General features: G+C 44.8%; 1 protein-coding gene across 3 annotated transcripts in view; it reads left to right on the plus strand.

Moving 5' to 3' along the window:
- The window catches only part of WIPF1 (WAS/WASL interacting protein family member 1), a 117,550-nt gene that overhangs the window by 65,273 nt on the left and 38,494 nt on the right, over positions 1 to 13,783 (plus strand). The window contains exon 1 of one of the 3 annotated variants that reach the window (XM_040643723.1): positions 9,546 to 9,741. The exons of the other annotated variants lie outside the window; for them this stretch is intronic. The gene's annotated coding sequence lies outside the window, so the exon portion shown is untranslated. Of the gene's footprint in view, positions 1 to 9,545; positions 9,742 to 13,783 lie in introns of those variants that run through there. 3 annotated transcript variants of the gene reach the window in all.

Genomic DNA, 13,783 nt, shown 5'->3' on the forward strand with positions numbered 1-13,783 from the left:
CCCGCCCCCGCGATGACCTTGGAGCATTGTGCATTTACGTTGGAGTCGGCCTGAATTGGCCCTTCTTCACGTGGTGATCTTGGTGAGGCTTCTCTATACAAGATTAGCTGGGCCATAAATAACACCTGCACTACACAACAGAGAAGAAATTCGTTCTCCTTCCATCTTACCATCAACTCAGATATGAATGTAAACTCCGCGAGCGTGGAGAGTTTTGTCTGTCTTTGTTGAATGAGTGCTGTGCGTAGGAGCCCTCGCGAGGCCCGGCTCACTAGTTAGCCATGTGGTCAGAGACACACAGGTAGGGTATGCCGATGCAGAGATCATAGAAAATACCTGTATTTCTAGAAGGCAATTCACCGTTTTGTGTTTTTCTTTTTGGCTGGAACAGATTGGCTGAGAGGTTGAGTGGGGGCCAGGTCGAGGGTAGGCAAGGCAGTGATGGCAGAGGGTCGAGTTGGAGAAGCTCATCTGGAGGAGGAGAGCGGTGGAGATGGGGAGGGCCTGTCGGCCCATGTGGACGTTATGCTAGCAGCTTCCTCTTGACCTTAGCCATGGTCCCCAGACAACTACTTATTGGCCTTGTCTAGGACACAACTGCCTTCCGAAAGCCAAGAGTAACACCCGGCCTGGGCTCTGTTTAATTGTTTAGTTTGTTTTATTTATTTATTTAATTTTTTTTTCTTTTTAAGATTTTATTTATTTATTTGACAGAGAGAGAGAGAGTCAGCCAGTGAGAGAGGGAACACAAGCAGGGGGAGTGGGAGAGGAAGAAGCAGGCTCCCAGCAGAGCAGGGAGCCCGATGTGGGGCTCGATCCCAGGACACTGGGATCACGCCCTGAGCTGAGGGCAAACGCTTAACGACTGAGCCACCCAGGCGCCCCTATTTATTTATTTTTAATGGTGGTCAGGGGGAGGCAGGGGGAGGGGAGGCCATTGAGGTTTTTTGGTTTTTTTTTTTAACTCTGTCCATTTATCTTCTTGAGGGTGTCCTGCAAAACATAAACCACGTGTGGTTCTTGTACCTCAAATCTTCGTGGCTTGGTATTCCCCAGCTAGTGAATATTTGTTTATTTTGTTTTATTGAAGAATAATTGACGTGCAGTGTAGCATTAGCTTCAGGTGTGCAAGTCAATATTTAGGAGAAGAAGTCAATTGATCAGCAGTGAGCAAACGGAACAAAACCAAAAACCAAACACACACACACACACACACCCCTTGTGATCATGCCCTTTCCTGGGATCCTGTTGGCCCTGCACCCGTATTTGAAGTTGAGGGAACTCTGTACACGCACTTGGTCCAGGAGGGATCACTGGCCGTTGTCTTTCCTGTGTCCTGGCGGGGTGGCCATCCCATCAGAGACAACCTAGAAGTGTTTTCCCAACAGTCTGTTCTTCCAGGCGTTTGGAGAATCCAGAGCAGCCGAATGGGAGGCCGGAGGTTCTTGGAGTAGCAGAATCCCCTGGGAATCTGGGGTCATTGAAGTAGAATAAATTCCGTTTCAGCCGAGCCGCTGAGAGAAGCGGGGTCTGCTTCTCCCCTTCCCCGGCTGGATGAGCAGAGCCATTAGACTGCTTCCCTGACTGTGAGCACAGAGGCGATGGCTCTCAGCCTTGTCTGACCTGGCCCCCCTTTTCACCCTATTTTCCAGAGCCCACTTCACAAAATTCACTGGAACTCCATCAGTGAAATAATCTGACTTTACACATAATTTCTCCCCAAAACTGTATAATCTTTACCTGTAATTAAAAAAAAAATAGGGCACCTGTTTGGCTTAGTCAGTTAAGCGTCCAACTCTTGATTTTGGCTCAAGTCATGGTGTCAGGGTCGTGGGATCGAGCCCTGCCTCGGTTCAGGCTCCCTGCTGAGCATGTAGCCTGCTTAAGATTCTCTCCCTGTCCCTCGCCCTCTGCCCCTCCCCCCCCAAGGAAAAGAGAGAGAGATAAAAGGAACATAATTTATTACAAAAGGACTTCGATTTGTAAGTGATCAGGTGCAAGTCATTAGCAAGCAGAATGAAGTAACTGGCTGAGTATTTGCATCTCCACCTGAAACCACCGTGAGCGGGCAGGTGCAAATTCACACCAACTTGGGTAAGAGGGAACGACATTCCTGGAGTGGCAATGTCTTCGGGCACATGATCTTCCAGAAGGGGTGAACAGCTGTCGGTAAAAATCTGAGCAAAACATAGTAATTCATTTATATGACAGTTGCACTACTGGAAAATTTAGGGGCTCATACGACAGTGCAATAATTACTTTGAGTTTATATTTAAAATGGAGCCAAGGTCTAGGATCAGATAACTACCAACAGTTTTTTTCCTACATCAATCTCTAACAGGACCTTTGGGGACAATTCTTTACTGAGTGGGCCAGTCCCTGGGCCTGAATCCTAGGAGGGCCCACACTGTTGTGACACCCACAGATATCCCCATTTCCTGTCCCATGCAGAGTGGTCGGGCCTGCCTCTTCCAGGCAGCAGCTGCACCAGCCAGGCTTGGCTTCATGCAGTCAGGGGTCCCAGGGGAAGTCTTGGGTCACTGAGCCCTTCCTGCAGTGTTCAGATGGGTGATGTCAGGCCCAAAGGTGCAGAGCTGTATAGACTCTTGTTTCCTGAGTACCCCGTGGAAGGACTCTCCTGTCCGCATGGTTTCCATCCTCCAGTGAGAGACACCGGGTAACTGTACAGAGAAGTCTGAATGAGGAACAATATCGCTATTGTCTCCACCCCAGAAATAATTGTAAAGGCCGCATCCTGCGCTTTGTACCTAACGATTAGCAACCAAAAAGAACACACAGCTATCCGCATGCTAGTACTTTCTCCCTGTCTGTGTGCACAAATGGATACACAGGAAGATGTGAAAACGGGGCTTTCCACCAGTTTTCCCCTTGAGTTGAAAGAAACTTCTCTCTGTATTTCACATGGGTTTTCCCCCTGGGGGCAACTTGTATTGGATGTTGGTGACCAACTGGGAAATTTTTGCATTTTAATTAAATTACCTAAGACAAGACAGTGCTTTCAAAGGAAACATGAAAGGTCTTCCCACACATAAACAGCGTTTGTCCCTCGAAGACATAAAGTTAGTGATGTTCCTACGTCAGCATTTGTTGTTGTTTGCTGTTTGCTGAGTATACGACCGTCAGACTGTGTGGAGAAACAGGGCTCTCCCTTGGGTGCTCAGAACCCAGTGCACTGGATGGCCGGTCCTCAGGGATAAAATCCAGATTGAATATGTGAACCCATTATGGGACTGTTCCTTCCGGGGACTCCTGGGGTCTCTTTCTTGCCACTGCGGATGCGGGTCTCCTTTTCTCTTTCCAAGTGAGTCTCCTCATCATTTCCTAACTTAAGTAGGAGGTCCTGTCACATCCCCGACACTGGCAAAGAACCCTGCTTGAAAAGGAGTTGTCCCATGTGTTGCCAGGTCCCCACGTTGTCGTTCTAAGTGGTTGTCCTGTGTCAGCAATTGATGGAGAAGCAAGAGCCTCCCCGGGTCCTTTTGGAGGAAGAAATCCAGCACGTACCTCCTTCACCCCGCCCCCCCCAGAGCCACGTGTGTGGCAGCCTACCCCCACCTCAGGTGAGAGGAAGGATGAAAAGAAACTTGGAGTTAGAAGCTTTTCAAAGCCATCTGCAACTATTTCTCAAGCCCCAGTGATATGTCGGACACGGCTCTAGCGCAGCGGGGGACAGCAGTGACCAAGGGCGACTCCGCGCTCGTGGGGCTCCTCCTGTAGCCCGAGCACAGACAGTGCGGGATGTGAACGAGTGAGGGGAGCCGCGAGACCGGGACGAAGCTGTCCCCCGAACACACTAGGACAAAGGGGGGGGCGGTGCAGGAAGTAGACTGGGAGGAGACTGTCAGATCCTGCGAGTCCCTGCAAGGACCTCAGAGTTCACTTGGTGAACATGGGAAGCCACCGAGGCTTTTGAGTCTGTGGGTGTCTTCTGCACCCCCAGTTTGAAGGTATTATACACGGTTTACCTTGCTGAGGATGCAAGTCCTGTGTGCGGATTGTCCGCGTTAAGACTCTAGGAAGGAGAAGCCAGTTTGGGTCTTTAATTCTACAAACCCCAAAACACCCAGCAATGCCCTGTTGTAAGAGATGGCTCCAAGCGGGACAAACGCTTCTTAGCCCTGAAGCTGTAGCCCAGAGACTTCCCCAGGACTGCCTGTGGTTATGTGTGAAGTGTCATCCGTGTATCCTGCGGGCGAAAGGACGAGGAAGGCGGGGCTCCTTCGCACCAGGCCGCGCCATCTAGGGTTGCGCTGTCTGGTATGGTAGTGGCTCTTGGGCACTTGAAATGTTGCCAGTAGTAAAATCCATGCTTATTTTTGAAGACGCAGTGTGAGGAAATGAATGCATAATGCCCATTAATACCTTTTTATTGTGAGTACATGTTGTAATGATATTTTTGAAATAGGGTGTTAAATAAAATATAGTACTGTATTTTCATTTTTTAAACTCTTTATACTAGCTTTATGCAGCTAGTAGCAAGCACAGAACTGCGTGTATGGCTCCAATAGAGTTTGACACCCAGCATACAACAGTAGACGGAGAACAATAGAGGAATTTTGTGATTAAACTCCCATTTGGAGAACGAGAGAATGAGATATCAGTTACCAGTCTCTAGTACATTCTATAACCCACTGAACGGGTCTTTGGAGAGACAATGGGGTATCAGGCTTCTCCTGCATTCCAAACGTATTTCCTGATGTGGTTCTTACGTTTTGACCCTATTTTATCTAACCGTAGGTAGCATAGACATTTTGACTTTTCCAAACTACAGGGTTCCAGATTATTTGACTCTCAACCATCTTGACTGCAGATCACAGGAAAAAAGGGCCTCTAATAGAAAGCTGTATTTTTTTTCTCTCTGTGCTTCCAGTCAGTTTCAGTCTAAATCATCTCTTTTCTGTAGTTCTTACCGAAGGCTGCAAGAACTAGCCAACACATGCCAACGTTCTAAATGTTTCCTCCAAATCCTTTAATGATACACCGTCCGTAGGCTCACGGACTTATGAGGCCAAGAATTCAATAGGTGGGTGCAGAAGCATGAGTGTGGCCATCACGTAACAAGGATGCCAGTGTCCTGTCCCAGGAGAGCCTGTGCTAGCCTTTGCTTGACCTTAACTCAGTCACCTGCATATTTTAAGGTTAGTCAAAGTCAACACTCACTTCTAGTACCGATTTCTATGTCACAAGAGTGTTTGTATTGCCAATGATAGAAAACCTGATTATACCAGCTCAAATAAAATAGATAATTTGTTTGTTAATGTAAATTAAAAGTCCAGAAAAAGGGCTAGGCTCAGGTACAGACAGATTCAGCCAACAAAGTCAATAGCCGGTTTTTCTCCACTATCCCCCCAATTCCCTACTTTGTTGGTTTCAGTTTCACACCCCACGTGGTCAAAGGATGAGTGTGGCCATTTCAGCCCCCGTGTCCTCACACATCCCACGCCAGCCCATCTGGCGGAAATGTCCTTGCCTCGGGCCACAAGCTCCCTTGGTTCTAATGAGTTCACGGGCCATCGCTCAAAAACCCTGTGGGGCCAAATGAATGCAAGGCTGTGATTAGCCGGCCCTGAATCACATGGTCTTCCTGTGTCTGCAGTGGGAACGAAAGCCTCTGGACCCACAGGTCTGAGAGTGAGGGAGAGGTAGGTCTCCAGACAAAAACTGAAGGACATCATTTTAAGTAGGATGAATTAACGCTGAGCTGCCAAAACAAACCCAAGTAAGGTTATACCAATTTATAGTAATAGGACATCGAATAGTACAAACTTGTTTTCAATTTCTCTGTGTTGCTGAGATGTTTTTTTTCTTTAGAGAGAGAGGGAGTGGACAAGCAGAGGGGCAGAGGGAGAGGGAGAGAGAGAATTCTAAGCACACTCCCCGCCCAGCACGTAGCCAGACGCAGGGCTCGATCTCACAACCCTGAGACCATGATCTGAGCTGAAATCAAGAGTCAGCTGCCCAACTGACTGAGCCACCCAGGCTCCCTTTCTGAGATTATTTTTAAATGACCAAACCTCTGTGTAACTGTACTGGTTATTTTGTGGAGAAGAGGGAAATTACTTTGTTTCTGCTTCTTTAAATCACATAATTCCCATATTTTAACATTTTGAAAGTAGATTTCCTCATTCAGTAAATGCATATATTTAATCTGGCATGGTTTCTCTTTCCCCCCAAAAAGCTATAAGGGAAGCATTTTGCTGTTGAGGAAGGTGTGTCAGAATTGAGGAAACCCTATTCTAAAACATCTTTAGGGGCGCCTGGGTGGCGCAGTCGTTAAGCGTCTGCCTTCGGCTCAGGGCGTGATCCCAGCGTTCTGGGATCGAGCCCCACGTCAGGCTTCTCCGCTGGGAGCCTGCTTCTTCCTCTCCCACTCCCCCTGCTTGTGTTCCTCTCTCGCTGGCTGTCTCTATCTCTGTCAAATAAATAAATAAAATCTTTAAAAAAAAAATAAAAATAAAAATAAAACATCTTTATACTACCAGGGCAAAACCCATGTTCTTACAGGTAGCTATGGAAACACCACTTGGAAAACCAGAATTATAAGCAAATAAATCTTCTCATATTTTACACATGTTGATTCAGTCTACGCTGAAGGGTCGTAGGCTGTGATCCTTTACCGCTTTTCCCAGACTGGTGAGAATTGTGCTTTTGTTTTATAATCTTCTGTCTGCTCTTGGTTTTGTATTTCTGTACATTAATATGGAGGATTCTTTCCCTGATTGGTCCAAGAGCTGATTGATTATTGTTTTACTCTACCATTAAGCTCAGATTGGTCTGCCAAGCCCCCTGTGGGCTCATGGGCTTGCCTGCTGATCTGTGCCATCCTTCCTCTGGAAAAGTTCCCTTTAACTTAAATTTTCCTGAAAAGAGGGTTCAAGTCTAGCCATGGCATTCCTTATTCACTATTTGAGAGGAAGCAATCTTTTTTTTTTAATTTTATTTATTTATTTATTTATTGGGAGGGCACATAAGCAGGAGGAGGGGCAGAAGGGGAGAGAGAGAGTCTCAAGCAGACTCCCGGCTGAGCATGGAGCCCAACTCGGGGCTCGATCTCATGACCCTGAGATCAGGATCAGAGCCGAAACCAAGAGTCGGAAGCTTAACTGACTGAGCCACCAAGGTGCCCCAAAAGGAAATAGTCTAAAGGTCTTAAGGAAATGTTATATTATGGAAGAATTTTTAGGAGATATGATTTTCTTTTTCATTCAACGTATTTATTGAGCACCTACCGAGTGTTAGAGGCGGTTCTAGATGCCGAAACGACAGCAGGAAGGAAGGTCCCTTCCTCGTGGAGCTTGAATTCTAGTGGGGACACACAAGTACACAAACCATTAAATTGATGAAAAGAATGTTGAGTGGTGACACATGCTGTGCGTAAAAGAGAACAGGCACAGAGATGGGGCACGAGGAGGGGCCTTTTTGCTGAAACTGAAGATTGAGAAGGAAAGATTGATGAGTGTCCTGGGGAGGCGGGCTTACAAGTGTAAGGCCCCAAGATGCAAATGAGCTGGATGCACTTAAGGAACAGAAAGGGCTGGAAGGTAAATTAGCAAGAAGGGGTGTTACTTGAGATGAGGTGAGAGGGCTAGGGCGGGGCCAGAGACCCTGGGTTCTTGAGGGCTCCAGGCAGAGTTTGGACTTTTTAAGTGGAATGAGAAACCACTAGAGGGCTTTAAGCAGGGGAGGAACGTTATCTGATTTATGTCCTATGGTGACTAGTAGACACCTCATAAATGGGTCCAAAGTTGGCTGTATTTATACATTTTCATTAAAGACGAAAGTAGAACCAAACTCTAGACAACTGCTCCCTTATGCATCTTGGGGGCTACAACCTTCTAAGTGATTCTCCCTCCTAACTGAGCCATCCCTGATGGATGGGAATGGACGTGAACTGTGTGTGTACTGAATGCTGAGGGGGTGTGTGTGTGCATGTGTGTATTTGCAGTGCCTTACTCAGAGAGCTTCAAAATAATTCTGAAAATACATAGAGAAATCATCCTATTGCCCATGTTCCCTTTTTAGACCTAACTAGAGTTAGACTTCCCCAAAGGTTCGCTCAGGCATTCACTTGGTAGTTGATCAGGTTTTCTATTTTCCTGAGGTTCGCAGAGAGGGAAGGAGATGCGAGCAGCAGGCCTCCACTTCTGTCGAGTGCCCCACACCTGCATGTCAGGTGGCTCCAAGCAAAGTGGAGAACTCTCCGTTACTAATCCTTCAGTGCTCTACTTCCAGGAATTTTCCCATGGCCCCGCGTCATAAAACTCTACTCATGCAGCTAGATTCATATCGCAAAGAACTTAGAGTCTGGGAGAGACGTAGACATCAACTATCCCAGTACCCTTCAGTAGGAGTACTGTAGGTATTTGGGGTGAGACTATCCAAAGCATCATAGGAAATTCCACATTCCTGGCTCCACCCCTGAATGCTACAGAGCCCCCCATCCAACCCACTGCTTCTCACCCCCAACTACAAATGAGTCCACACATTTCCAGCCGCCGCCTGAATTGAGAACCACTGGTCTACCCAGTCCTGTCATTTTACAGGGAAGGGAATATTAGCCAACGTGTGGGCTCTTCATGCCTTTTCCCTCTGAACCCAGCACAGTCAGGACCCAGGGTTCTAATTTCACAGTGAAGTTGGTTTCTGAAACGTGCCTCCATTTTTCATTCTTTCAACTGATAACTTTTTTTGTCCTGAGTTTTTCTTCTCAGTTACATGCTATGTGTTGCAAATGTAAGTCTGAACCTTTCAGATGCCTCAAGAAAAAATGATGAGCGTTTTCAGAATATTTGCACATAACTCAATGCTTTGTACATATAGTGCATTGCCTCTCCACTTCTTAGAGTCCTTTAATAATGAGAAATCTGCCTCTCCTCCTTCTGCGCTCTTACCTCTGTGCTTTTGTCAAGCATCTTCTGGGAGAGTTATTGTTATCCTGTTAAGTATGGAGGACAGAAACGAAACATTCTGGCACAGAAAGCTCTGGATCTTCATAGGACTTGAGCTGTGCATCATTTATCCTGACTTGGGCACCAAAATCACATTTCAATCTCATTTGCCTTCATACACTTGACCAGCTCTCTTCACCTGCGTCTGTGACTTCTCTCTACACACTCGAATGCTCTGTGGATGAGGAAGAATCATTACCCTAATTATTGGTGTAGCTGAGAGCTTTCAGTGCTTGGTGACTCTTTTCCTTAATACTAAACGGTATAGTCAATATTGAGAGTGATACTTCCAAGCGGCATTTTCCTGAGGGAGTCTCGGGCTCTCTGAACAACTATTTCTGGGCAGGTATCTAGAATAATGTTGGCCTGCCGACTGGATGGACTTCCTGATCTCCTCTTGTCACTGTACCAAACTGATATGTTACAACCTTGTGGAAAAGAGAAACATTTAATTTTTTAAGTTTAGGGGCTTTTTTTCCTTGCTTGATTCTTAAGTAAAGCCAACCTAGTTTCTTTTTCTGAAGCAAAGGAGGAAGGAACAAACAACAAATTAATCAGACAGGAAGTGAATAACCACAGAAAGACGTCTGCCTCTGACTCAGTATGTCACATTTAACAAGAGGCCAGAGCTTGTCCAAAATGGCTGTCCAAAAACGACCCCACACTTGGGTTGGAAGATGATGACTTTTTCAGGGACGGTTTTCTCTCTGGGCTCACAACTTGTCTGCCTACCTGTGTCCCCGGTCATGCCTTCCTATGGTGTCCTTTAACGGTAAGAAAAGTATTATTCAAACTAAATATATTTCCTTTATCAGCTAGAGGGAAGAACGAAATGGCTTTTCATGGGCCATAGTATGTTGAGATAGTTTGATTTTTCAGTAGAAGACCATGTAATCTACTCCTGTTGCAGAGAATGCTAGTTTCAACACTGTGGTGATTGTGGGCAATTTATAACTTGTGTTTTGTACCAAAAAGTAAGCCAGATTTTCAGTAGAATTTTTCCTGACCACTGGACAAGTTTGGATCCACAGGAATTTTTTTTCCCCGTTTAAAATGGGGGGTTTTGTCTGTAAGTATAGCCTTTCAGTGTGTGGTACGGTTGTCCACATGCTGCTTTTGAACTGTCGCTCTGGTGAGTAGCAGTAAGTACTTTTAAAGTAAAGGGAGTCATTGGAAACTTCAAAGGAAAGTACCATGGAACTAAGGTGTTGCCTTTCTGTTGCTACAGATATGTCACTTAAGTTCAAATCCCAAATTAAACCATTTCTAGGCAGAGTATTTTAGGAAGAAGACAGTCTGTCTTTAGAATCTTTTTATTCAACCCCCTAACAGTGCAGTGCATAGCTACTTCTGCCAATCAAATTCTGTAGCATTTCTTATAACTGTTTACAGCGAATATGATGAACATTTGTCATAAAATATTGTAGCTTAAAATTTTCAAGCAATGTATCCAGAGACCTACGGATTAGGATTAAGGAAAGTTTTTTGTATCAAAAATTGTTTTTTGCCTCTGGGGCACATATGAAGAAGTGACTTGACATATTCCTTTTTCCCCATGGAAAATATAAAATACAGCTTTAAAATATTAAGAGGTAACATGTAAATTTAGTCAATAAGTTCTTTTAAATAATTCAATGGTATAAGTAGTGTATACAGTAGAAAATGGAGAAGTGGTAAAATGGAGAAAAGGCTTCAGGAAGATTCTGATTCCGATAAGTGGGACAGCTTTGTAGTGAGAAAGACCGAGGAGTGAAAAGGCAAGAGAAAGAATAAGTCAGGATAGCGAGAGAGGAAGGTGAGAGGCTGGGAAAGGCAGGAGGTCAGTCTGTGTGGAAGCCATGTCCTTCCTCGTCACTGGAATTGTAGGTCTTAAGTGTTACCCATTAACTTCACAAAGTTGCGTTGCTTCTGAACTGGAACTTAATCTAGTGAACACTTTTCCTTTTATAGCCTGAATATGTTTAAATGATTTATCTAGAATCACAGTCAGTTTTTCACTGTTCTTTGAAAATTCAGACACGAGTTAATTGTTCACAGCTCCTGAATTACTCTAATATTTAAACTTGTAAGGATTCTACAGATGCTGGATAAACTGCAATATTCAGAGAACTCCCCATGGTAAAAGTGATCCCCTGGGGTCCAGCAGCAGTTTCACCCCGCTCGTTGATGAAATTAGATTCTAGGGGCGTCTGCCTTTGGCCCAGGGCGTGTTCCCGGCGTTCTGGGATCGAGCCCCGCATCGGGCTCATCCACTGGGAGCCTGCTTCTTCCTCTCCCACTCCCCCTGCCTGTGTTCCCTCTCTCGCTGGCTGTCTCTCTCTCTCTCTGTCAAATAAATAAATAAAATCTTTAAAAAAACAAAAAAAATAAAAAAAAACACAAAGATTCTAGATCTGGCCCGTGGGCTAGAAGTTGCCCAACCTGTGCTCAAACGTAAGAGGAAGTGAGTTCCCTAATTTCTGGACCTTTTAAGTTTTCTGCCCTTTTGAAGTCTGATTAACCTTTCATGAACATGTCATTTACGTTGTAAGTTTCTGGCTGTTTAAATTGTGGAATATTTCTGCTTTAAGGTTGGACTTGCTTTTGTTTATCCAAATTGCGGTACATTTACATCTTATTGAAAAAAGAGCATTTCCCTTGAAATATCACAAATACCTCTGTATTTTGCAACCCTCACTCCTGAAAATTAAAACTGAAAAAAATACTAGAATAAGGAATGCCTTAATTAGTATGCTTTAAAATGCACTTTAAACACATCTCCCTTCACCATTCATCGGTAATACGGAGGTTTACATGGGTGTGTACATGTGGGCCAGGGTTTAAATCAATTTATGGTTTCTTTCTCATGACTAAATAGCGGGGAAGACAATAACATGTATTGAGGACTTGCTACATGTTAGGCTCTTTACTTTTACTTATTTTATTTTAAAAAATGGCTCATACTTATTAAGCATTTGCCTCACTTAACTCTTGAGTAACCTTATTGAGTAGGTACCATTATCCCCATTTTATTGGGGACTTGGACTTGGGCTATGTAATTTACCCAAGGCCACTTAACAACTAAGTATAAAGAAGTTGTCTATAATTTCAAGAGCTTCTTTCATAAATTCAGTGTAGAGGTGACTAGATGTCCTCTTCCAGTCCTGAGACTCTGCGGTTACAAAGGCTTTGCTTTAAATGTCACAGCAACAGTAAGTATCTTTAAAGCAAGTAACCTTAAGGAAGACATTTTCCTTCCTAAGTCTTTTGGCCTTTTCAGAAGTAAATTGGTGACACTTTTGCTTGTATTACAAGACCACACTTTCAATGATAAAAACGAAGAAAATACACTGAGTGTATTGACATATATGCAGGAGTGTGGACACGGGTAGATCTTCCTCCTCCGGTAAAACGAAATGTGCTGAGGGTTTAAGAAAACTTTAGCTTTAAGACTTGATCCCCTTTAAGAGAAGAGATGGGAAGTAGCGGGGGGGGGGGGGGAGTACATGATACTTTTCAGTTCTGTGGATAAGGTAGAGAAGGGCTCCTTTTTTTCTCGCCACAGCTAAACAATGACCGGTGGGGGAGCATTCAACTTGCCTTCCTTGTCTCACTTTGAAAAGGATTTGGATGTGTATCAATTTGCATTAACTTTTTTAAAAAAGATTTTATTTATTCATTTTAGAGAGAGAGAGAGCACTAGCAGGGGGAGGAGCAAAGGGAGAGGGAGAGAATCTCCAGGAGACTCCCTGCTGAGTCCGGAGCCAACTCGAGGGGCTCTTGGGGCTCAATCTCAGGATCCCGAGATCAGGGCCTGAGCCAAAATCAAGTGTCAGATGCCCAACTGAGCCACCCAGGCGCCCCTATAAATTTGCATTAACTTTTAAATTAAACACGTATGGCAGCGGATTTAAAAGGAATCAATTTACTTCACAACCTTGATTTCCCAACAGTTACTCTTACGGTAAAATTGTGATTTTGTGTGCTACCAATCGTAATGAGGTTGCGATGTTTCAAAATGTCTTCTCTGAAAAATGCCTTTCCCACTCCCCCTCCCTCAAATTAACCAACTGTATATCTAAAAGAGGTATTTCTGAAAGAGCAGGGGCGCTGTAAAGTACAGCAAGACACAAAGCCTTACCACTGAGGAGACAACCTATGAGCAGGATTCACTTCAGTTATTGTCTTAAATGATGATCAAGAAAAGAGCAAGTACATTTTGAGAAATGAGGGGTGCCACGGACAGAAGGCATGTGCTCCTGCTCGGACTGAGGATAAGTGACAACCAGCTGGGGGAGGCTGTGCTTTGCTTACAAAGGAGAGCTTGTTTCTCTCCTCTACCTTTTGCTTCCTCTTGGGTTGAGCAGTCTTTTGTCTTTCCTCTTCTTGCTGATTGCCTCATTGCCGGCAGCCTTCTGAGCCTGGGCCCGAGGAGAGGAAGAGCAACAATAATAGAAGCAAACTTCATGCAAAGATACTAAAAGTTTCTAAGATGGCCAAATGTGACAGGCTGGGGCGGTGGGGGTGGGGGCGGGGCGGGCGCAGAGATGTTGCTCTGTGACTTGTGTCATAAAATAGAAACTACAGGCAAGTGCAGCTGTGAAAAGATTGTGCTGAAGAAACAGGATGGCTGTGGTTTGCTGTGAGCATCAATTTTCCTGTTGAGCATTTTTACAGGAAGTTGAAGAACAAAGCCAACTTCATCTTAATTAGTTCTAATGGTTTTCAGATCTTAAACACATCCAAAGAAGTTTGCATCATGCAGGAGTCTCTGAAGAGTAGACTCCATCAGAATTATGAGTAGGAATCCCAAAACTGCGGGCTTTTAAAATTGA

The sequence above is a fragment of the Ursus maritimus genome, unplaced genomic scaffold (genome assembly GCF_017311325.1).
Source record: "Ursus maritimus isolate PB19 unplaced genomic scaffold, ASM1731132v1 scaffold_1, whole genome shotgun sequence".
NCBI classification, from domain to species: domain Eukaryota; kingdom Metazoa; phylum Chordata; class Mammalia; order Carnivora; family Ursidae; genus Ursus; species Ursus maritimus.